The sequence below is a fragment of the Anolis sagrei genome, chromosome X, assembly GCF_037176765.1.
Source record: "Anolis sagrei isolate rAnoSag1 chromosome X, rAnoSag1.mat, whole genome shotgun sequence".
Taxonomy (NCBI): domain Eukaryota; kingdom Metazoa; phylum Chordata; class Lepidosauria; order Squamata; family Dactyloidae; genus Anolis; species Anolis sagrei.
Genome location: NC_090034.1, coordinates 36458690 through 36482196, shown reverse-complemented (window position 1 = coordinate 36482196; position 23507 = coordinate 36458690). Strand labels below are relative to the sequence as shown.

The window sequence follows — 23507 nt, the reverse complement described above, 5'->3', positions numbered from 1 at the left end:
TTCTACAGTAACCATGTGCTCTGGAACATTGAGGAGGGAATTGAGCTGGGAGTGGGAGAGCACCTGCTAATCGCAATAGATGCAGGCAGTGGGCCTTTCTAAATCCCAAAGCCCCTGGGTATAGTGCCACCTGCACACTCGATACAGCCATCTCAAGTGAAGTGAACACAAATGCTTTTGTTGATATTCATCCTATTTGCTTAACTTTCTTTCCTTCCTGACTTTAATCCCTTTATTGTGTTCCCAGCTGTCTACATATTGATTCCAAATTTAGGCAAGGCAAAGGCACCATCGCCACCTGCTACATATGTTCTGCTATAAAATGCAGGTGCATTGATGCTGCATTCGTAGCAAGAGGAGGCTGCCTGAGAGCAATGTGTACTTTCTGCCTGTCTGGCAGTTTTGTCTGCTCTGACTTGCAGCAGCTATCTGGGGGTCTTGGGCAGGGAAAGGGAGCTTTTCCGTTATCTTTCAACATGAGTTTGAACCTGGACCTGTTTATGTGCAAAGTATGTGCTCCATTACAGTTGATAATTCAGTAATATAAGGCAGACTCAGATTCTACCATCCCATTCAGGTTTTCTGTGATACTTTTCAGGTTGGAATGGGCTCTGGTTCCATCTTTTAGTGTGTAGTTCCAATAGTACAGCAAATTGGGATGTAATCTGTGGGGTTCCCCATCTGAATCCTGCAGCTCTTGATAGGGATTTGGGTCAATAATGTTGTGTCATCCCCAGAACAACCACGAAATGACACATTGGATGCCATTGGATGCCACTGGAGGTAACTCATCTGTGTGCCCTCCAGCAGGGCCTTTGGCCAATTCCAAACCAGCTTATATGGGTACAGACCAACTGGCCCGATTGCCAGTTGTCATTGACTGAGATGTGCATGTAATGCACCACCAGTATTCTAGCCTTACCGTACTGTTGACGTGACATCAGCCCAAAATGCCTTGTGACTTGTAACAGCCTGGGTGTACCTGCAGACTCCCTCAGCGCTTGGCATATGGTTACCAGGCTTTGTCGGAGATAAACAACTGTTTTTGTTTTTAGTAAGCCCATAGGATGTAAGTGAAGGCTATTGTGCACTGAAATGATTTCTGGAGAAAATGCAAGCTGGAACCATAGGGCTCTGCTGAATGAAACATGTCGTTAAAAATCTCTTTATGGCGTGTAGAGGGAAATTGACTGCTTAACATGAGAGGTGCACTGTGGTTGCACCCAAGGACTTTTTCTCTGAGATTGCCTTCTATTACCTTGCAGATCATTAGTGTTCCCAGCATGATTTTGAAATACATCATTTTGGCAGCGGCAGCAAGCTGGGGATGGGTTTCTGTTAATATCTTGCCTTTAGTAATACATATTTCCTCATGCAGAGTGCTAACGCGAAATGCAATTTTTATTACAGTGGACTTAAAAACAAAGAGGCTTTGATGTTTTGCATTACGTCTGTTGTTCATGACTCTCGCCATTATGTCTCTGCTATATGTTTTAAGGAGCCAAAATGGTTTTCAGCCCAATTACGCAAGGCTCTGTAAATACTCCCAGGAGTATTTGTATGTGTACAGTTGAGATTGCATCATTTTTGCACAATGTATAGGAGCGCTCACAGCCAATGGGCCGAAACAAATCACCTTTGTAGTAATGTTTCCCCACATAATTCACTACCTCCAGTGGCTGTTTCATTGAGATCTCCACATGAATCAAGGTGGCTACAAATCCATAGGCCAAATGAGCACCAGCATACACCATCATGATATGACCGGCAAACAGCTTGAGGTTTCTTACAAGTTTAAACAAACAAAGTATCTTCCACACTTTTTAGCTACTAATGGCATATCCATTACAATACAATTTACACATTTTGCTGGGTAGCTGGAGATGCATTCGTCAGGTGGTTACCTACAATACAGAGGAGATGTGCAATATTGCAGACTGACTCAGATGACCACAAATAGCAGGCAGTCCGAAGCACAGGTCTACATGTCCTGTGGAAATGTTAGTCCCATCCTAATATAGTTAAAGTTGAAAATGGTAAAGGAACAAGCAACCATTTGTGCATCTCCTCCGCCTCAGTTTACTCAATTTAGAGAGTAAATGGGAGGGAGGAGGGGTGACAACTTATTTCGTTGTAATTTATGATCACAATGTTGATTGGTTTCTTTGCTCGTGACAACTGTATAGTTTTCATTACCTTGCAAATAGTTTTGGGAAATTTGTTGAATGCTTTGTGTGGTTTCTTTTGTTTCTATTAAAAACTAGCTTTGGTATCTGGTGATGACCAGGTTAGGGATTCTGTAATTCTATTTATTAGAAATAGTCTTTGTTTGGTTTTGCATTTCAATAATGGCCCCATATGGCTCTTTGGTAGTATGATACGCATGGGTCTCATCATTGGTGGGGTTCATAGTGCTCTGTGATTGTGGGTGAACAACAACTTAAATCACCAAGGGTCAACCCCCCCCCCTCCCCTCCCCTGGCAACCCCACCAGTATGTTAAGATGATCATGATGGGTATGTGTGCCAAGTTTGGTCTGGATCCATCATCAGCTATCTGGATGTCGGTTATAAAAAATGAGTTTAAAAACATGTCAGCTTCCCATTATAGTTGCAAAACTTTCAAAACAGCAATGATCTTCCAAATGGTCATTATTTAGTCCAGAACAGGAGCAAATTTATTTATTTATTTCTTGCATTTATATATCGCTGTTCTTACCCCTGGAAGGACTGAAAGCGGTTCACAACATAACAAATGGCAAAATTCAAACAAGTGTTTATTCATGAAGGTGAACTCTAGAGCTGAGGCACCCACCACCAATATCTTTCTATTTTCTAATTGTAGCCATAACTTAAGAAACGGTAAGATTTGGAAACATTTGAGTCTCCTCTGGGAGAGATAAAGCAGGGTAATAATAATAATAAAAAGTATGGATTGTCAATGTTGCAATCCCAGGTGACAGCAGGATTGAAGAGAAACAACTGGAGAAGCTGACATGATATGAGGATTTAAAGATCGAACTGCAAAGACTCTGGCACAAGCCAGTCAAGGTGGCCCCAGTGGTGATCAGCACACTGGGTGCAGTGCCTAAAGACCTTGGCCTGCACTTAAACACAATCGGCACTGACAAGATTACCATCTGCCAGCTGCAGAAGGCCACCTTACTGGGATCTGCACACATTATTCGCCGATACATCACACAGTCCTAGACACTTGGGAACTGTCCAATGTGTGATCCAATTCAACAGCCAGCAGAGTGTCTACTGTAGACTCATCTTGTTGTGTTTCAAATAATCATCATTATCATCATATCAAATGTGTTGGGAGCAAGAAAGATTTCCATAACATTTGGGGGGGTTTTTCTCGAGCTACAGGGAGCAGTGGGTAATACAATTCTTGTACTATTGCTACTACTACTACTATTATTATTCTGCTCTAAGACATACAGTGTCCCTAAATGCCCAATCATGTGACTCAAAAGTAATTATATCATTTTATTATTGTTTATTATTGTTTATTATTGTTTATTATTGTTTATTATTATTATTATTAGGAGCGAATTATTTCCTAATGTGAACCTCTCAATTGTGTGCTGCTGATGATGATTATGTATTTGTACCCCGCTTTTTCTCTGCCAAAGGAGACTTAAAGCTACTAACAATTTAAAAAACACCATAACAATGTGTGAATTAAAACCTACATTAAAATAGGATTAAACATTGGAAATAATTTAAAATCAAGTTAAAACCCTTAAAACAATTTAGCTTGTGTCATAGAGCCAGCAATCCGGCCTACTTATGTGTATGGCTTACTTCTGAGTAGACATGTTTCAAGTGACCCATGGAATTGCTTTCAGAACATTTTCCTAACGGGCTCCATTTGAAACATCAACATGAAAAAGATATGAAGTATGGATTTCCATCTTTATCTAGCTTGGTAGCAAGGCATTTTCTCATTCTGATGGCAATGCATTTATTTCAGCTAGCTTAAAAGCATGCACGCTCCTTGAAATGCATTCTCCGCTGAGGCCTCCCCCCCCCCCCTTTCCAACACCATTGTGACCTGTGTTTAAAGGAATTATTTTATCTCAAGAAACTCAGATTCCCTGATCTATTTAAGATGAGGGTTGCATTTGCTAGAAAATTGCAATAAAAACTATAGCTGGAAAGTGCTTTATTGGAGTAAAGGGAAATGCAAATAGGAGACCTACCTTGAGCTATCCTATCAACATGAGAAGCTGCTTTGTAACATATCATGCTACTTGTCAGGCTATTTTGGCATAGTCATCACTGGCTGGCAGGAGCTCTCTGGGCCTCTCCCAGGAAAGCACATTTCCCATCTCCTGCTGCTTGATCTTTTTAACAGAAGAGGTCAGGAACTGAAGCGGGAACCATATATGCAGTAGGCCTTTGGTATTTGCTGGGTTCCAAGAACCCCCCTCTCACCCAATACCACAATCCATGGGTGCTCAGGTTCCTTTAAAAAACATGGAGCAGTAAAATTGCATCCCTTGTATAAAATGGCTTTTGGGATTTAAAAAAAAAAACAAGCCATGGATGGTAGAATCTGTAGATATGGAGGGCTAACTGTATGCACAATATATACAGTGTGTTCTACTGCTGAAATATATCCCTCCTAATGATCATTTGACAATTGTAATTTGTCAACTGTATACAGCACGAATCCTGTGCATGTGTGCTTGTGTGTCCTGCTTTGCTCTGTGGGATATGTCGGTAACATTAACATCTTCTTGGTCAAATACATGTAACAAAACATACAAAAGACCAATACCCTAAAGAAGCAGAGTGATACCATTAATCTGATACAAGCTTCCTAAAATCATGGCTGGAGAGCTCCTGAAACTTGTGTCCAACTCAAGAAAATGAATACAAAGCGCTCCTTCTGTAGGAGAGCTAGAAGCTTGCTTATGTTCTTCTCAGTTTCCTAAACAATAGGTTGAAACCAAGTAATGTCCAAGGTAGCCAGGAGTGCAGTCCATGTAACATTTGAACAAGTTAGCTTGGATACTAAGATCTCCAGCTCAAGGTCTTTTGGTTGTTTGGTGGGTCATGTGTAGGCATCTGGGAGCAATCAGAGAAAAACCTTTGGTGTAGAATTCACCTTGGAATCCCCTCCTCCTTGTTAAAGAACAAACGTCTGACTTGCTGGTTTCAATTTTTAAACTTAGGGAGAAATTTGGTTTTCATGTGTGATTTTTGTAGTGCCTTGACTATTAAGAAAGGATTGCAGACAAATACAGCAAATGGTTACATAAGACTGTGAGTAAACCCTTTGTACAGCCTAACCATGGTAAAAAATAATGACTAGATACTTTGTCCCACTGAACATGTCAAGTATTTGGAAGAGTGGTTTACCATACAGCTCAGGCATACTCCGTTTTGAAATTAAATTGATTATTTTCCTACCTCCATCACACACTAGCAAACTATCCATTTTATTCAGGAGTTCTCAGTTGTTTCGCCATCCCATTGTAGAAAGTTGTCCCCACCCACTGTCCCTCTCCCATTTTCTTTGAGAAAAGAAACACCTCCTCTTCTGGACTATGATTTTTGTTCCTCAGTTATAAATGTTATCTAATTGGTTCTAATATAAACACATGGGAAAAGTTTATTAAACAGCAAAAGACTTTGGCTTTGCAGGAGGGACATCCTGCTATAGAACATTTTGCTCAAGTTTCTCAATGATTGAATACCTTGTAGAGTCTCCACCAATTTAACATAATTTGTGGGCACAAAAAAGAACTTTTGGGAGCATAACAACTATTTTCAAAGTGAGAACTACACAATTAAACAGGAAATAACACTTACAAACCAGGAACTTATTTTCTTTATTGTTGTTGTTGTTGTTGTTGTTCAGAGGCAATATGGCCATCTGTCGGGGGTGCTTTGATTGTGCTTTTGCTGCATGGCAGAAAGAAGGGAGTTGGACTAAATGTGGGATCAACCGAAGGAAGAATAGGAGGGAAGGAGGCATCTGGGGCTCCTCCTTTGCCGTTATTCCAGCAATCCCCCCCCCCCTCCTTCCACCCTTCACAAAAGATTTATATTAAACATTTCCACATTAAAAAAGGGGATGAAAGGGGGGATGTCTTCCCTAGACAGCAAAACCAACCTATTTGATGTTTGTATTTACAATTTGTTCTCATCTGGATGTCATTTGTGACACTGGTTCCCTCCTCTCTCCTCTCACAAGGTTTTCCCGTAAAGTGCATTTGGAATCTGTAGGCCCCAGCCGCATTCCCCAGTGGGGTGGCGCGGCAATCTATTTAGCAGGCAGCTCGGAAGGTCATAAAGAGGTACGCCAGGGGTCACACTGGGGGATCTTGTAAATTTATCCCAAATTAACCCTGATTGGCATCCTGCTTTCCCTGCAGTAAAAGGACAGATGTGAACTCTTTTTAACATCTGTACTTTCACAAGCACCCAAGCCTATAAATGCGGGAACTTCAGTGACCTAGACTTGGTGGAAAGGTTTCAGATACATTTACATGTCCAGCAGTGACTGGGTACCTGATAATGATGATTAACTGGAGCAAAACCAGGTTGCAGTCCATGTGAAAGAGATCTTGGAGTCTTAGTAAACCATAAGTTGAACAGGAGCCAACAATGGTAGGCAGCAGCTAAAAAAGCAAATGGGATTTTGGGCTACTCTAATAAAGTACAGTATCTAGATCAAGGGAAATAATGGTGCTCATTTATTCTGCTCTGGGCAGACCTCACCTGGAATAACTCTGTGTCAAATTCTGAGCACCACAATTCAAGAGGGATATTGACTCTTAAGGTGGAACGTGTCCAGGGGAGGAGGGCAACTAAAATGGTCCAAGGTCTGGGAACCATAAATCCCTATGACAAGCGGCTTAAAGTGCTGGGTATGGTTAGCCTGTAAAAGAGAAGGTTGTGCAGGAACATGAGAGCCATGTGTAAATATTTGAGAGGATGTCATAAGGAAGAGGGAGCACGCTTGTTCTCTGCTGCCCTGGAAACTAGGACTCTGTGGAGCAATAGGTACAAACGACAGGAAAGGAGATTCAACCTGAACATGAGGAACATCTTCCTGACTGTAAGAAAAACTGTTCAACAGTGGAACCACTGCCCCAGAGTCCAGTGGAAGCTACTTCTTTGGAGACTTTTAAGCAGAGGCTGGATGGCCATCTATCGGGGGTGCTTTGATTGTGGTTTTCCTGCATGGCCGAAGGGGGTTGGACTGGATGGCTCTCTTCCAATTCTAGGATTCTATACTCTCAAAAACTCTGTTTGGACTTGACATCCTGGTTCAGGGCTTTCATTGTGACCTATGTTGAATACCTTTGGTTCACTGCTGGTGTGTGCATGCAGATGCAGACACATGTGTATCGCTTGCCTGTTCCTGGCTAGACCTGGTCCAGCCAAGTCTGTCTGCATGTGATATGAGCAGTGGGCACTCCATTCATGAGAGGAACGATGAGAAGCATTGCTCTTCTCAGTTTGTCTGGAAGCTGTAGTGCAACAGTAGATACTTCAGGCACCCTCCCCCCTTTCCACTTTGTAATCCCTATTTTAGTATTTCTGTGCCTTCCAGTTTCTTCGTTAATTACACAGCCCATCGCCAACAAAAAATGTTGTCTAGGTTTTTAGGTCTGTTCCTGAGGTTATTTGGGACACTGATTCAGACAACTGCATTGGATAGACAGCTCTAGTTTCTTAGATAGGGTTATTATCATGATTTTCTATAGTCAGGCAGATGGCAACTGGTAGATGGCATTTGCAATATACCTCAAAAATGAGAGCAGATGGGGGAAACTGGTGCTATTTTTGGAATCAGCGGGTCAAATAGACCCAGAAACAGGTCTCATGTTTGAGGCACCAAATGTGTGTTAGCCAGTGTTCTGATTATCTCCTCGCTTTCCACAAGCAATGCTTGACGGAGCTACAAATGATAAAGCAATTCAAACTGCGTCACTTACCTGCATCACTTGGAAGCACAGCAATTACAAGAATGGTATAAGAAATGGTCAGAACTCACCAGATGGAACCCTACTACAGCAAATGTTTTATCTGGACCCTTGAAGATGTGCCCAAAAAGGGTGGCCTTTGCTTCCCTGGCGGTGGGAACTGTTCCTTTCTTACTACTTCATCACACTAGAGCAGTGGTTCTCAACCTGGGGTCCCCAGATGTTTTTGGCCTTCAACTCCCATAAATCCTAACAGCTGGTAAACTGGCTGGGATTTCTGGGAGTTGTAGGCCAAAACACCTGGGGACCCACAGGTTGAGAACCACTGCACTAGAGAATGAATCCACTTTAAATCTGGCTTCTGCCTCCCGCAGAATTCTGGGGTTTGTAGTTTAGTGAAGCAGTTAAAGCCTCCTCCCTAAACTACAAACCCCAGAATCCTACAGGAGGGAGCAACTGGATTTAAAGTGAATTCATTCTCTAGTGCGATGAGGTCCTTAGGACGTTTTTCCACCAGCATTACAGAACAGAGGCAATCGTCAGCCAATCCTCTGAGTTGCTTCTGCAGCATTTTGGGAAATGTAGTTTAGGGTGGGGCCTTTGGAATTCCCAGTTTAAGAGAAGTTCTCTGCTTCCCTAAACTATATTTCTGAGAATTCTGCAGGAGCAGATTGGGCGATTGAGAATAATCACCATAGAAGGAAACGAGGCCTATTCGTGGATATGGTGGTGAAATGCTAACAGGGGGATGGAGAAAAGGCAAAACTGCTCCACACCTTTGTTGCCTCAGTGTTCTCCCAAAAGGAAATCTGTGTTCAAGCAGAGCAAAATGGGGCAGATGAAGCAAGAGCGGAAAGGCAACCCCATAAATAGGTCAGGAAGTTGTCAAGGAAGACCTGGGAATGGCAGGCCTGTGCTTTAGACCAGTGTAAGTTGGGAGGCACCATCTGGAAACCAGGGCTGCTGCTTCTCCACTTGGGACCCCTTTCTGTCAGATATAGAAGTTGTTATTGTTCATTCGTTCCATCGCTTCCGACTCTTTGTGACTTCCTGGACCAGCCCATTCCAGAGTTCCCTGTTGGCCGTCACCACCGCAGCTCCTTCAAGGTCAATCCAGTCACTTCAAGGATGCCATCCATCCATCTTGCCCTTGGTTGGCCCCTCTTCCTTTTTCCTTCCATTTCCCCCAGCATCATTGTCATCTCTAAGCTTTCCTGTCTTCTCATGATGTGGCCAAAGTACTTCATCTTGCCCTCTACTATCCTTCCCTCCAGTGAGCAGTCCGGCTTTATTTTCTGAAGGCTGGGTCTTCTTGGGGTCCAAGGCACTCTCAGAACTTTCCTCCAACACCACAGTTCAAAAGCATCTCTCTTCCTTCGCCCAGCCTTCCCTATGATCCAGCTTTCACCTCCTTGGGTGACTACGGGGAATACCATTGCTTTGACTATGCTTTGACTATAGAAGAAGCGGGTATGAAACACCAACGATGTAGTGATGAGAGGCTGGCTAGACAGGCAGGTCTTCCTTTGGATGAAGCATCTCCTGCAGAGGCCCCTGGCGAGGCTGCACCTTGTGGCTCACAGGCTGGCCTCAACGGGGGGGGGGGGGGGTAGGTGGGGGGGGGAGGGCGGGTAGGTGGCCTTTGCAAGCCTTCCCTTGGGCCCGACTCTTCCCTGAGCCCAGCGGGGAGTGCTTTCCTGAGCCCAGCTCGAAACCGCAGCGGGCAAGAAGAGTGGAGGCAAGGCAAGGCGGGAGCGGCGGGCCCTTTCTCCTCAGGAGAGAGAGGCGCAGGCCAGGCTCTCTTTCCCCGGGGCTCCTTCCCTCCGCCTGGCCGCGGGGCCGCGGAAAGAGTCCGAGAGGGAAAGGGAGCGCGCGCGGCGCCTTCCCCCGCCCAGCGCTTCCGAAGGCCAGGGCTGCCTTTCTCGGGGCTGGATTGCTTTGGCCTGCTCCGCTCCACTCGGCTCCGTCCTCCTCTGAAGCGCCGCGCCTTCCCGAGAGCCGGAGGAAAGTCGGAGGGAGAGGCGGAGGGCGCGCGAAAGGCTCTCTCCTTCCCTCCCTCCGCCGCCGCCGCCTTTGCCTCTGGAGAGTAGGAGGCGGGAGAAAGCGAGGCGGGGGAAGCCCTCCTCCTCCTCCTCGCCGCCGCCGCCGCCGCCGCCGCCTCTCCCTTTCTCTCCCGCTGCCTCCGCCCTTGGCCCCTGCGGAAGGCGGGGCGGCGCGGCGCGGTGGGCTTGGGCTGCGTTCGGGTCCCGAGCAGTCTCTCGCAGCGGCGCGGAAGAGGAAGAGGAGGCCGAGGCTGGGGAAGGAGGGAGGGAGGGACGGAGGGAAGGAAGGAAGGAAGGAAAGAAAGAAGGAAGGAAGGAAGGAAGGAGCAGCCCTGCCTTGTCTTGCTGAGGAGAAAGAGAGACGCAGGCCGAGCGCCGGAGCGGGATGCAAAGGCTTGGCGCGGGCGCGTTGGCCGAGGCCGGCCGGGCGCGGGACTGAAGGCTGGAGCTTGGGGGGCCCCCCGGCCGGCCCGTGGATTATTGGGCGTCGCTCGGCGGACGGGACGGGGCTCCGGAGGGACGCCGAGGCCGGCAGGTAAGGCAGCCCTTCCTTCCCCCTCCGCCGCCGCCGCCGGGATCGCTTTCTGCCACCCCAAGCCGCCCTCTTGGCCGAGGGGGAGGGGGCCTTGGAACTCGGGAAAGCCGGGCCTCTTCGCGAAGGGCATTTTCCGGCGGCCTCTTGCTGCCAACTTCCCGGGAAGTTTCGGCCGCCGAATGCGATCCGCTGCCTCGACCCGCGTTGCGGGAGTCTACACTGCGAGGGAAGGGCGTTCGATGACAGTGTCTGTGGATCGCCAGAGTATGGAGCAGGAAGGCATTCCAGGCAGAGCCGAGTAGAACGGGAGTTCGTCAAGGGACGGACCTTCGCCTCTGGCTGCCAGGCTCCTTGCCGTTGAGCCTCACGCTTCTTCGGACGCCCTTCTTTCTCAAAAGCCCCCTCCTCCCTCTCCCCCCCCCCCCGGACTTTCCTGTTTAGAGCCCTCCAGATGAATATGCCCAGAGAATAAGGGACCCATTTCCTCGCTTCGTAGGACTGGATCCACACTGCCCAGACATGCACTTTCAGAATGCGGAGTGACTGCATTGGGCAGGGTGAGAGGGCAGCGCAGGCTCCTCTCAGGATCCAGCCAATCTACCTTCGGGTCCCAAGCTGAAAGGGGGGCAGGCAAGACCACTTTGTCCTTTCCAGCAGGGCTTCTTCAACTTTTCCCACTCCTGACCCCTTTCAGCTTGAGACATTTTTACATGACAGAGATATAGAAAATAGGGATGAAATCAAGCATTTGCTGTGAATAACAACAACATCAATAATAAAGCTTTATGTTTATTCCACCCTATCTCCCCAAGGGGACTCATAGTAATAAACCAGCACTTGTAAGGCTTGCAGAACAGGCTGGTTTTCCTGTTTAGTGAAGTACAGCCAAAGCATTTTCTGCAGAGCCCACTGTAAAGGCTTCACTGTTGTTGCTCACAGATTGGTGTCAATGAGTGGCATTCAGAAGCCTTTTCCTGTAACCTCATATTCCCTGACCCAACATTGAGCTATATGCGGTCAGGACCCACTGTTTAAGGTGCAGTGCTTCACTTTCTCCAAAGCTCCACAGTCCAAAGCTTCAAGAGTTCACCTTTTGTTGAGATATTTTGTTGACGCCCCTGTGTGCAACCCCTTTCAATCAGCAGTGAGTTTTTCATATTCTCAAAAGAGGTTCTCATTTCCCTACTTGCTTGGGTATTGTAAACTTTTGCATCCCCAATATCTGTTGCCGTTCTCATTGGCGGATATGGCATTGTGCTTTGGCATGTCTTTACCTATTCAAGCATGATAGTAAGAAATAACAGGATTCAGTGAGGTTTTAATTTGATCCACATTAGTATTCATTGGAACATAAAGTCGAGAGCGAGATCTTTAGGGAAAACAACTAGAGAGACTAGTCCTTCCACTAAGTTTCATTTATCCTTTCTCCGTTTTTGGTGAAGTTTTGGTAGACTGAGAAGGAACTCCCAGGAGGGAAATATCAGAAAAACAGGCTGTAGGAAACTTTCCAGTATTGTTTGGCCTAAGTATGCCCTTTGGGATGTCATTTCATCTCAGAAATATGCAAAAACATTCTAAAGATGTGTGAATAAAACTCAATGTTCAAGGTCTGTCCTCTGTGCAAGTTGATTTTCTTGTATATTTTCCCCTCCATTAATGTGAAAAACACATTTTAATCAATTAGTTAATTGGGTCGTTAAGAGTGCAAATTTTGAAGTTGAAAGGAGCCTTCCCCATCACTGTTTTTCTTGTGTGAAGAACAGGAACATAAATGGTGTATGGGGGAGTCGAGTTAGAATTGGCCAACTCTGTGGCTTCAGACATGTAAAGGGAAGAACTCTGTGCACAGGTTGAAGATCCTTTATTCAGAATTCCAAAATATTCCCAAATTACTCTGTAGGTGGCTGAGATAGTGACACCTTTTCTTTCTGATGGTTCCGTGCACACAAAGATTGTTTCATGCACAACGTTCTGTATAAAATTACCTTCCGGATATGTGCAGAAATTATATGTGAAGCATAAATGAATTTTGGGTTTTGACTTGGTCCCATTTCCAGGACATCTTATTATGTATGTAAATGCAAATTTAGGGAAAAGTCCAAAATTCTAAACACTTTGGATCTTAAGCATTTCAGAGGAGGGATATTCCAGTTGTATGTGTATATGTATTTGTGTGTGTGTGTGTGTGTGTGTATGTATACATATACAGTATTTTTTCAGTTCTGAGATGCACATTTTTCCTATATGAACATCTCTAAAAAATGGATGCGTCTTAGAATCGCAGGTGTATCTTATGTATTTTTGTTGGTGGTGGTAGTACTGAAACTAGGGTGCATCCTACAATTGATGGCATCTTGCAATTGAAGAAATACGGCGTGTGCATTGCAAAATGCATATGACATTCACCTGAGGATAATTAGAAGGGGAGGAATCATTTTTTCTTCATGGACAAAAATGAAGAGTTTCCGTAGTGATGTTTGCAGAGTGATACGGAGAGAAAACATTTGCTGTTCCCCCTCGTTGCTCAAGGTCACGGAGGCTGCCTATTATATGTATCTTCAGGCGCTGTCCCCTCCATAATAGGAACTGGAATTATTTACTGAATTATCCACTCTCTGAAGAAAGTCTATCTCAGCTGGAAAAGACTGTTAAGGTATTATATAGCCCCACAGCCTGCCTACACTCATTTCTAAAGAGTTAAATCTCTGGTCATCCCTACTCAGAGTGTTTCTTCCATGGTTTATGTTTATATATTAAATCTGATTTTCCCCATATGCCGACTTTGGAGGCAGAAAAGCTTGGTTAGGACGTTGAGCATTAATATCTAACTGAGCCCTTGCTCTCCCACTACTGCACCCTGTTCAACTGATGCATTTTCTAAACACTAAATAAAACTCCACACCTGTATTCTTAATGTTTCTGTGAGAAGCCCTGTGTTTTAATGGCAGTGGCGGAAGGGAGTCATCAATAATGAATTCCCATCTAGACAGGATGTGTTTCTTCGGGTTTGGTAATAACGGTGGTTTGTATGCAAGCGAGGCATTCCAGCACTGTTTCCCCTGACTCCAAGTCTGTTTAAATTTAGTTTTTTAAAAGACTATGAAGTCTCATGGTGTATATTTGTCCAGTCAATGCGTCAGCAATAGGGAAAACAATTTTGGAATTGTCTGCCTTCTGGGATGGACCTCTCATTTTAGTGATAAGTTATTTGGCATGAAAACAAATGCTCCTTTGCTCAAAGCTAAATATGAAATAACAAAAAATGGCACACAATATACATTTGGAGCAAAGTGATTGTGGAGGAAAACTCTGCTGATTTATATAAGGACAACTCTGGAGGAAATATGTTGGTGAAGAGCATAACCTGAGAGCGGTCTGTGTGTGTGTGGGGGGGGGGGGGGCTGCTTTCCATCTTGTTTCTGCCATGAAGTAAGGATTATTGACTTTTATCCATCCTTGAGGATAGTGAATCTTTGTAAAAGTCTTTCTATCTTGAGTGTTTGTGCATGTTTTAAGCACCCCCTCCCCCCAAACATGTATTTTCCTGCTGTGAGTTGTACTTGCATCTCTTTCCTCAGCTGTCTTCATGTCCTTTCCCCTTTGAGCTAGGTGAGCAAGAGCAGCATGTTGTCCCATTCCTTTCTGTTGCAAATGCTTCCTCTTTATGCAAGTATTTTGAGGTAGTGATGGTGGTCTGTCCTCCCGAGCTTGCGGTCTCAAAATATGAAATGAAAGTTGCAAGCTTTGTTAATATTGTTGTTCTGGTTGTTTTAAGGCATCTAATATAGCATGTCTTCCCACAACTTTAGTCTAACTATGTTGACTTTTCATTGTGCCACTGCATGCAAAGCGCATTGTATGAAGGCTTAACAGTAATAATTGTATTGCCTGCCTCTCCTTGCTGCTTGAAGCGGGGTACACCAGGATTAAAAACAGAACATTAAACATGATACTATTAAAATACATATAACACAAGACTGGACCAATAAAATGTGGGTTAAAATTCACAAGTTAAAATTGACTCGGTTGTCCTGCCGGAAGAGATGAATATATCGCAGAGACACTTTTTGCACATATACACGTAAGGGGTCAGATTTTCATATGTCCTCCCAGATAGCTTTCCAAGAAGGTTCAGTAGCATGTAAACAAGCAGGTTCATGATATTTTGTACCCCTTTGGACCATCTGACCTAGTATTGTGTACTGTGGCTGGCAGTACTTCTTCAGGGAGGAGGTCTTCTGCAGGATCTGAGGATATTACATAAAGTATATATCAACCAAAAATTTCCCCATTGAACTATGTACTCTTTGCTACCCACATCCAACCCCCCCCCCCAAAAAAAACCAATGCAAAATCTTCCAAAAACCCTCTCTGCTACCCACCAAAAACCCTTTGCTGCCTTCAGAAACCCAATCCGCGTGGCCGTCATGTAACACTAATGTTTGGGTGATAAATTCATGAGTGACTGCATGTCTAAAACTATCTTGCAGGTACATCACCTTATTTTGGAGGTGTTTAACCAGAGGTTGGATGTGCATCCTTCAGGACTACTATAGTTGTGCGTAATTTTGCATGGCGGGGGTTGGACTAGATTGCCTTTGCGGCTCTTTTAACACTTAAGTTTCTGTCATTCTCAGATTCGGCCCAGAGGTGCGTACAAGCTAGAATATATGTAAATGTCATTGTGTGAATAGCTTCTTCGTGGGTTTTTTTTTTCTGAGAGTAATGCTTAGCAGTGAACTAGGGTGGCTTGCTATGTTCAGAATGTAGCTACTGTCCAAGAGTACCTTTTGTTTGGGTCATCATATTATCTAGTGAAAACTTTCAGAAGGTGGAGAGACTGCCAAGCTTCTGGTATTTTACTGTTTAGACGACACTCAAAGGATTGCTTGTACATACTTTCCTTTGGGAGACTTTCTGTGTCATACGATGATAATCATTTCATTGAAGTATCTATGTAGGTGGATTTATATTTCTAGTGGGCATGCAAGAGAAATCACTGGGGACAGACGGGTGGGATGTAGGCTTAATGGGAATACTACTCATGTGGAACTCTGCATATTTTGGGAATTTACTGAGATTACATTTTTGCAGAAATCTCCCCAAAATGGTAGGATGACAAAAATCTTAATTCTGTGCAGTAGGCTTTATGCCAAAGATATAAAACATTAAAGCCTTATCCTTCTGTTTCAAATTTCATTTAGTCATTTCAGTTTATCTACTGCAGTCATAGCTGAATGGAAGGAAAATCTCCTGTGATATATTCAACCCGTTGTATTCTTACAGGGGAAGAATTTAAATATCTAAATTCCAATATTTGTATGTATCTGTTTAGTGAGATATTTAAATCTCCAACTGTCTGTTTATGCAAGCTGTTGAATTGAATAGATATATTATCCTAAATACTCTTACCTCGCTGTTGACTTGGCCAAAGCACCCTTGTAGGCTTGAGGGTTGCATATAGAACAAAATGCTGTTTCACACTGACAAACGGCAATAGCAAAACCACCTCTGGGTATTCTTTGCCAAAGAAAACCCTATGAAATTCATGGGGTCACTAGAAATCAACTAGTGACTTGAAGGCACATGTGTGCATACACAGACGTACCTCATTTTCGCAACTTTCAACTAGTTTGCATTGAAAAGTCTTGTCTTCCACTCCTTATTCCCTCTGGCTGCTGATGGCACTTGTCATTGGCCTCTAGCAGGGCCCTTTTAACCTCTTTAATGGAAGCTGAAAATCTAGGCTATTAAAGTACAACATTTGCTGTTAGAAGCGGATTTAAGCCATTCAGACCAGCAAATGAACCACATGAGGAGCTGTAAAAGTACAGAGGCAGAGAAGGAAAAAGCTTTCTTTGGAATACTAATTGAGTATTCTCAAAGTAGCCTCTTTGGAGAGTGTTCTTTTGTGGACCAAAAAAGACCGAACTCATATTTGAGACCATTTCTTTCCTCTTCTCCTTTTATCAGAAAGGAATGTATTAAAATTTAATTTTGTTAGAAAGACCACAACCACTTTTGCTCATTACACCACAAAAGTAGCGCAGTGCCTCCTGGTGGTGGCTTTGGCAGGGCTATATCTTGCCTTCATATGCTAGGTACTGTCAAGTCCATTCTAACTTATGGCAGCTCTCTCATAGGGTTTTCCTGGCAAGATGTCTTCAGAAGAAGTTTGCCATTGCCTTATACGTAGGAGACTGAGATAATCTAACTTGCCCCAATGCCATTCGGTCCCGTACCGCGAGGATTTGAACTCAGGTCTCAAAAAACTCTAGTCCAGCACTCAAACCACTACACCACGCTGGCTCATAAGAAGTGGGAAATTTACAGTTGACTTAACTGGAATTTGCTCAGCTGCATACATTTTAAAAATATTGGGGCAGGGAAGGTGTTGAATTATATCTATGCCATCTTGTGGCTACTCAAATACATGGCAGCATTTCAAGTACATCTGATGTGCTGATTTCAAGACCTAGGTGTGTGATTGAGTTTATTTTTTTACTTTAAATGGAACACCTGCATGGCAGGGACCTCCCTACAGGATACTGAATCATGGCATTTTTGTGCTTTCAAACCAAAATCGGTAAGAAGTCTGTTTCACTCTGGAGCTCCTTCTGATGAAATGTAGCTTTGTATAGAACACAATCAATAATACCAATTGCTGTTGAAACCCTGTTCCATCTGCTCACTCCATAGATGAATACTCTTCTTCTGCTTAAGCTGGAAATAGTGGTGAAGTTTACAAGCTCCAGACCTGACATCATTCCAGTAGACATGGAACTCTTCACTCTGCGACTGTACAGCCTGGGTTCAAGGAATCAGAAGGGCATATATTTATGAATCAATTCATTCAAAAACCAGGGGTAGTTTTCCCACAACAACAAAAAAAACTATCATCTTTCTTGTAAAGACCTTTCAATGAGTGGATGCAAAACCATGAACAAAAGCAGGGAGAAAAAGAGGGTGAGGGGACATTTGATCATAGACAAATTGAGTCAGCATATTGTCTTGAGATGCAATGAAGGAGGAAATCTTTGTTGATCATCATCACTTGATAAGCTAATTTTCAGAGTCTGCAAACCTTTCTTCCTCATTAGATCTCTAGGCAGATTATATGATTTAGGAATCAAGTCTTCTTTCCCTCATCCACCACTTTATGTAACATTTTGCCTGGTGAAAGAATATGAAGTCCTTAAAAACTTAGATATTTGTGTCTTTTTGTTTAGTTTGATAAAGGCATTGTTCAGGGAAAGATAATGATGAGGTAGAGGGTTGGAGCCTTGGTGTTTCTTCATATTTTCTATTCTTTCATGGAGGTTCAGAGCTAACTAGATTCAAAGAGATTCTAAGTTTTGCCTTCTGGTGGACTATCTCCTTTGTTGGTGGGGGAAATAGTATGCAACAACATTGCCCCAAAAATGACTATTTGCATTTCCTACAGTTGCACATTACTCTAGAGCAGTGTTTCTCAAACTGTGTTCTTATCAGCTGTTAGGAATTGTGGTGGTTGAAGTCCAAAACATCTGTTCTAAATTGGAAAATGTTGGCCATTTTCCTTTTACTGAATCCAGCCACTGGTCCATCTTAAAGCATGGAAGCATTACATTTTGAAGCTATAATTTGCAGGGGCCTTTGGCTGGCGAAGTTGAGATCCTTTCCAGATTCTAATCCATCTAGCTTGTACTGTCAACACTATATTTTCCAGGGTTTCAGGTGGAAATGATTCCCAATATTACTTATAGATCCCGATGATTGAACCTGAAACCTTCTGCATACAAAACATATGATCTGCCACCAAACTCTGTGGCCCTTTTTATGTGACACCTTTCTTTCCTGTGATTTTTGGTGCTTTTCAGTTGATCTAATAAAGATATTACTATCATGTGAACTGATACTATCAAGTGACAGCTGCAAAAGGTGCATCTCCACATCCAGGGTGAAGACGGACAGGCATTGTAAGTGCTGTGGAAGTGGTTTGAATCCATGCCAGCAAACGGGTGTTCCAAGCACTTCCACAACACTTCAGAATATCCTGTCTGTCTTCACCCGTAGTGACATAAGGAAAAAGGAACTTGATAACAGATATCTGTCCCTTCAAGCTGGCATTTGAAACTATAGTCAGCCTCCTTCAGCACCCATATCTTTAGAGCTAGATTTTTTCTTCTTAAAAATATCTTTATTTCTGTCTTAAAAGTATGAAGTAATAGAAGATGTTTCTTTTAGAATACACTTATTACTCCCTAAATCAGTCTCCTCGGATTTAAGATGCTAAATTGAGAGGATACAATTGATTTAAATCCAAATTTTGCTGCTTGCTTGGGTTGGCCCTTCAGTTGGTACACACACAACTAAACAAAAATGTAATTATACATTTCTGTTTGTTTTGATTGTGTAAACCACTTTGAATCTCAGGTTTGGAGATAATTCAGAATATAAATGAATAAAGGAGGAGGAGAGGGGGAAGGAAGGTTCGAATTTACATTCACAGGTAACAGAATCATAACTCATTTGTATTCAAGTAGTGTCAGGAATATGTAGTGATCTTAAAAGTCTGGATAATATTATATATTATTATTATTAGTCTTGACTTACTGTGCATCACCTTCTGTGAGCAGTGGGTGGAGGTCTGTTCTCTTGTCAATCAGGACACAGCAGATTTGACATTTCCACCTCTTCCCTCCAACAATCTCTGGATGTTGCAACATGGATCCTGCTTTTGACTGTCCTACTGGGAGTGCCTTGTGGAAGGAGGTGGAAACATTCCTTGGTTATGTCCTGATCAATAGGAAAATAGACCTTTTCTGCTCCCAACAGCAGCTACCCAATAAGGCAAGATTCAGGGTGGCTAGACCAAGAGATGCTCCTTAGTTAGGTAGGCTAAGTAACTTAACAAAGCAGCTGATTTAGAATCATCCAATCATTTTAGAAATCAAGATTAAGTTTTATTTATTTATTTATTTATATTAAAATAATACAAAACATTTAACACAATTCAATTGCCTTGTTGGATTGTCTCACACAAGAGGAAGGTATCGGAAGGCTGACAAAATACCAAACGTTTGCAGAAGTAACAATAACAAAACCTTTGGAATGGAAAAAAAAAAAGAAACCTAAGAGGGAGAAGTTGAAATATTCCTGGGATAACTGAGCAGATCTTGTGACCATGGAATTGTGGTTGTCTGCTGGGGAGGAAAAAGGTTAAAAAAAAAAAAAGGAGAGAAATAAGAAGGGCAAAAGTCATGAGTGGTTGAATTAGAACCCTGAATTAGGCGCACTCTAGACTGTAAAATGTGTTCCACTTGCTTTGTTAGACATTCTTCTTTCTTTTCTTTTTTTAGAATTTTATTCTTGCTGGCTTATGGGCTGGGCTAAGCCGGACTCTATATTTGCCATCAGAAAAATAAGAGAAATGGAACAACAATGGCGAGAATTGTGTGTGAATGATTTTGTGTCTGAGGGAAAAAATTAATTCCCCTCTGGCACTGGAAGTATAATTTGAACATTTATCAAACGCAGTAAATGCAAGTGGAAACTTCTTTATTTATTTACAGTCTTTATATCCCACCATTCTGCTAAAAAGGCTCCCAGAGCAGCTTACAAATTGCTCATTTGATGGTTCCCTACCCTAAAGCTTGTGGTCTCAATAAGAGGCAGTGGGGAAAGCGATTAAGTCCTGCAGGTGCTGCACCTTCTTGTCTCCCTCCAGGGCAGGGGCAGTTGGGATGGAGGGAAATGTGTTGTGTGTTGGTAAGAGCATGAATATTGTTTCTTTTGTGCCATTAAGAGACCTCCGAGTGTCTCATCAGTCCAGATCCTCTCCACCCTAAAACCTAAAGTACTGTGTATCTTCTGAACGATTGGAAATCCTCCATAAATACCTCTCCAAAGCATTCCTCCTTTAGAACTGCATGACTGGCTCCTGAAAAGCCTTCCATGAAGGCTGCACTGTAATCCTTTTATGTGACTTCTTCAGTGGAGATTATGCAGTGAGAAATAATTAGGAGATTAATTTTCACCTGTCACTGCCAATAATAGATAACCTTGATACAGTGACAGGGCTAGGATTGCTGGAGGGAGGAGGCAGATGGAAAATCATTTAACCCCGCTGTGTGGTAGCAGGAACAGGCAAAATGGGTGGGAGAAGTTCATTTTTGCATCCCAGAATTGCAGCTACTGGGTCAAGCGTCTCACTATGACCATGAACAAGCAGTGGTGCTCACAGAGGTTGAAAAGGCTTAGATCAGAGCTTTCCAAACCATGTGTCATGACATGTGTGTTGGCTGCAGTGTGTAGGTGTGTTGTACGAACAAAATGAGAAATGACAGAAATGTATGTTATTATCTTTAAAATCATGTATTTTCAAAAAATATAAACAAAATGTTTTATGAGATATGTTGTGTCCCTAGACATTTCATTATTACAGTTTAAGTTTGCACCTGTATCTCTCATAAAGAGTTGGTTCAACCTCTGGTTTGCTAGTGAGACTAAATTACTGTGTTGTAAATGATTCATATCTAAAGAGATGAAATGTTTGGAAAACTCTGGCTTAGATCATAACCCCTGAGATCTCTCCCCAATAAACTATATCCAAAAATTAACTTCGTTAAGCTCAGATGGCTGACATTGCCCAAGTCCCATCAATATAACTGGTAGTTCGCAAAATACTGTTGTGATGTTTTTCATTTCTCTTGTCTGATCCACTGTTTTTTCCATCCACTCTAAATGAGCCTTTTTTGGCAACTATGGTCCTATAAAAAGGCCCGTCAGCATGCAATGAAACAACTTTTTGATGCTGAAAGAAGTTTGGATTTGGTCTATGCCTGGGTAACGCTTTAAGACTGTTCTACATTCTTTCATGGAAGAAACGTACGATAAAATTAAGATATAAAGCTATTGGTGGGAGTCAGTTCTGTGACGTTTCCCTATGTCATTCTGAGTTAGGATAAAAGTATGAACAAACACCAATCCCATCAAGTCTGCTGACAACCCATCAAAAAGACATGGGATTATTCCATGGCCCAAGAAACTCCTTGATGACTGCTACTAAATAATAATCATCATCACCATCATCATCTTGTTGTGTTTCTAATAATAATAATAATAATAATAATAATAATGTTTATTATTATGTTTATTTATACATCTCTTTTTCCCTCCACAAGGAGACTCAAAGCAGCAAAATAGGTTTTTATAGCAGGGTTGCAAACATCCTATTCACAAAATCAAACATTTTAAAGCTCTAGTACACAACAGTGAACTTGTTGAGTCCCAGTGTCTTCATTATGACAACTAGCACTATTCCAGTTAAATAGTGGCAGAGTTGGGAAAGTTATTTTAACAATTTGGTAGTAGTAGTGTGTAGTCCCTTTTTTAAGTGGACCCGTTGATAGGTTGTGTTCACACCTGTCTTTTATACATCAATTGGATAAACATTAACTTATTGAAGGTGGTTTTGCAAATGATGCAGTTTCTCCTGTGCTTGTTTTTCTAGTTTACTCCATAGGCTGACTGCATTGCTGAGGGGGATGGAGACATGTGTAATTCATTATCTGTCTGCCTGCCTGATTCTTCCTTTGCTTCAGTATTTCTCTTTGTACAGTCTGCCCCGTGTCGAGCAGTTACATGATTATTAATTTTAATTAGCTGCTATCGTTTTTCCGAGTCTGTTCAGTTCATGAGTTGGACTGTGCTCCCAGAAAGCAATGACAGTGCTTTTGTGAATGACAGCTGTTGGCATGCCTCAATACGATTCACATCCTTCAGGCTGATGTTAGCAGGGTCCCCATCAGCAAGGGGTAATTGTGATGACACTAGATCTAAACCAGAGCTTTTAAATCTGTAATTTAGGCTGCAATTCCCAGAATCCCCCACAATGTCTACTGCCTTTGCTCGCTAAAGAATTCATAGAGCTGAAGAATTCTAAATGAAATACACTGTAGTCACAATAATATTATTTTTCAACACTGCTTTTTGCAATCCAAAGAGGTAACTTTTGCAAGTTTTGATCTCAATCCCCAATGGAGTACAAAACTCAGTGTTGAGAAATAATACATTGTACATTATATACATGACATGAAATGACATGAAGGCACACAACAGACAAAACAGTAGCTCTCCAGCAAATATTTTTTTCAAACACAGTGTTCTACAAACTTTTTAAATAGAAATGTTTTGGGTTGGGATGTGTTTAAATTGTTTTGTGAGCATGTAAGCCTTGTTGATATATGTCACACCTAAGAACTAAGGTTTAAACAAATTACAGCAGGGGAAAACAAACATGGCAACTACTGTTGGAAACCAGTGACAAGTCAGCAGGCAAGCACATACAGTGGCATATTGATAAGGAAAAACAACAGCAACATTGTCTATATCCTGGTTTAAAATGAGGTGCCCAGACATGCACACAGTACTCCAAATGAGACCTGACCAATACACAATATGGTGGGGATTATTACTTCCCTTGATTTGGAAACAATGTTTCTGTTAATGCAGGTTAAGATAGCATTTGCCCTCTTTGTTGTAGTATCACACTGCTGGCTCATGAACCTATGATCAACAATAATCCCAAGGTCATTTTCACATATAGTATCGCAAAGTTAAGTAGCCCTCATTTATTAGCTGTGCATTTGGGTTTTATGGCCTAAATGTAGAATTTGCCATTGTCTCTGTTGATCGGTTTTCTAGTTTATCAAGGTCCTTTTAAATTATGTTGCTATCTTCAAATCTGTTTGCTACTCTTCTCTGTCATCTGAAAATTTGATAAGCATTCAACCCCAAGACAGGACCCTGTGGTTCTCTATTGAGACTTCCTTTCAGTTTGAAGCAAAGCCACTGATGAGGACAGTTTGAGCATGGTTTTTCAACAAATAATAGATCCAAATATGGATAGTGTATTGATACCATTCCACTGGATGTAGCCCTGCTTTCTGTTTGTCCAGTTTTACTGGATACTTTTCACTTGCTGCAAACTGAGAAT

The 23507-nt window shown here is 42.6% G+C and overlaps 1 protein-coding gene across 12 annotated transcripts in view; it reads left to right on the top strand.

Moving 5' to 3' along the window:
* The window catches only part of FBRSL1 (fibrosin like 1), an 843044-nt gene that overhangs the window by 629483 nt on the left and 190054 nt on the right, over positions 1–23507 (top strand). The gene's annotated exons all lie outside the window — the stretch shown is intronic.